Source organism: Humulus lupulus, chromosome 4 (assembly GCF_963169125.1).
Source record: "Humulus lupulus chromosome 4, drHumLupu1.1, whole genome shotgun sequence".
NCBI classification, from domain to species: domain Eukaryota; kingdom Viridiplantae; phylum Streptophyta; class Magnoliopsida; order Rosales; family Cannabaceae; genus Humulus; species Humulus lupulus.
Genome location: NC_084796.1, coordinates 200,278,628 through 200,281,400, shown reverse-complemented (window position 1 = coordinate 200,281,400; position 2,773 = coordinate 200,278,628).

The window sequence follows — 2,773 nt, the reverse complement described above, 5'->3', positions numbered from 1 at the left end:
GATATTATCATTATGGATAAGTCATGGATTCTTGAGGATAGAGAAACACAACAATTTCAAGACGGATTCAACCAATTTTTAGAATTTTTCCAAACAAATTGTAGTGATCCGGAAAGAATTCATTGTCCATGTATAGATTGTGGTAATGGAACAAAAGGAAATATTACCATGATAAAAAATCATGTATTTTGTCGGGGATTTGATACAAGTTATCGTACATAGTATTGGCATGGGGAATCATTGAAAAATAATAATCCATATCCATTCGGGAGGCGAGGGGTTGATGGTTTGGGTTATAGTGATTTTGACGATCATCCTATGGAATTGCTCGATGAAGCACAAGAAGAGTTTGTTGATGATCCTTCAAAATTTGATAAATTGGTTAGAGATGCAGAGAAACCATTATTCAATGGTTGTCTGAAACAAAGATTACCAACGATGGTAAAATTTTACAACATAAAAGCAGAAAATGGAGTTAGTGATAAATGTTTTAGTCAATTTTTAGCTGCTTTTAAAGAGATTTTGCCGTCAGATAATTGCTTCCCTGAGTCTACGTATGAAGTGAAGAAAACTTTAAATTGCATAGGCTTGAAGTATGAAAAGATCCATGCATGTCCGAACGATTGTGTGTTATATCGTAAAGAGTATGCAGACATGGACAGTTGCCCAGAATGTGATTCACCCCGCTACAAACCTAACAAGAGTAAGGAGATTAGGAAACTTATTCCTCAGAAAGTGATGTGGTACTTGCCTTTGATTCCGCGGCTTAAGCGATTATATCGAAGTGCAGAACACTCTGAAAACTTAATATGGCATGAGACTAGGCGAGTGAAAGATGGTAAACTTCGACATCCTGCAAATTCGCAGGCTTGGAAAAAAGTTAATAACTTAAATCCATAATTTAAAACTGAAGCAAGACATCTTCGTCTAGGTCTAGCTGCCGATGGTGTAAATCCACATAAATCTCTAAGTAGTAGGCATAGTTCGTGGCCTGTCTTCCTTGTTATGTACAATCTTCCTCCGTGGTTAGTGATGAGAAGAAAGTTTTTGATGCTCACGTTAATGATTTCAGGCCCAAAACAACCGGGACATGATATAGATGTTTATTTGGCACCATTAATTAATGATTTGAAAGATTTGTATGAAAATGGTGTTGAGGCATATGACAGTTTTAAGAAAGAAGTCTTTAACTTAAAAGCTGTTTTGTTGTGGACTGTTAATGATTTCCCAGCTTATGGTAATCTATCAGGGTTAAGCACAAAATGTTACCAGGGATGTCCAATATGTTGCACTAACACAAAGGCTATTCATCTGTCTAATGGGCACAAAATTTGTTATATGGGTCATAGACGATATTTGCCCCTAAATCATCATTATAGGGACAAAAAAAACCATTTGATGGTGATAAAGAACAAGGTGTTGCTCCTTTGCCACTTTCGGGGCAACAAATTCTTAAAGAAGTAGAGAAAATTGATTTCAAGTATGGAAAAATTCAGAAAAATAAGAAAGTAAGTGGATGTTTCCAAAGGAAATAATTTTTTTTTCGTCTCCCTTACTAGAAAGATTTACTTGTTCGACATTGTTTGGATGTCATGCATATAGAAAAAAATGTGTGCGAAAGTATTATAGGTACATTACTTGATATTCCCGGTAAAACTAAGGATGGTTTAAATAGTCGTTTAGATCTTGTTGAAATGGGTATACGAACTGATTTAGCACCTGAACAGAAAGGTAAACGTACATATTTACCTCCTGCTTGTTTCACGTTTTCCAGAGAAGAGAAAAAAGTTGTATGTAAATCATTTGTAGAGATGAAAGTGCCTGATGGCTATTCATCCAACATTCGAAACTTGGTATCCATGGGAGATTTGAGGCTGATGGGTATGAAATCACATGACTGTCATATGTTGATGCAACAATTACTTCCGATTGCTATTCGGTCAGTATTACCGAAAAAAGTTCAAGATTGTTTAACGAATGTTTGCATATTCTTCAATCATTTATGCGGAAAAGAATTAGAAATGAAAAAATTGGATGCATTGCATTGTAAGATAGTGGAAATTCTATGCAACCTTGAAATGTTTTTTCCGCCATCCTTCTTTGACATTATGATTCATTTAATGGTTCATCTAGTAAGGGAAGCCAAGTTGTGTGGACCAGTTTGGGCGAGATGGATGTATCCATTTGAAAGAAGTATGAAGGTGTTGAAAAGTTATGTGCGTAATCATTATCGTCCTGAAGCTAGTATGGTTGAATGTTATATATCGGAAGAGGCAGTAGAATTTGCTCAGAATACATGAGTGGGGTTGAAGCAATCGGAATCAACAAACCACGAAATAACTCAGATGGAGTTGATAAAGGACTACGAGGGAATGGAACATTGATCACCGTGTCTAGGGAAGAATTAGATCAAGCTCAATTAGTTGTGTTGCAAAATAATCCTGAGATTCAATCATATATAATGTAAGTAGAAAATATATTTCAACCATATATATTAGAGTAGTGATTTTCTTTTTGTTGTTTAAACTTTTTGTTATTTCTTTTATGTTTCAGTGATCACATAGAGTTATTACGGTCGATGATTCCAAACAAGATTAAAAATAAACAAAAATGGGTTATAGATGAGCATAGTAAAACGTTTTGCCAGTGGCTGAAGAATACAATGTTGACGAAGTTGGGAGAAAAAAATCATGGACTGTCGACTGAGTTGAAGCGCATATCTCTTGGAGCAAACATTGATGTAATAAAGCATCAAGCTTACATTGTTGAAGGG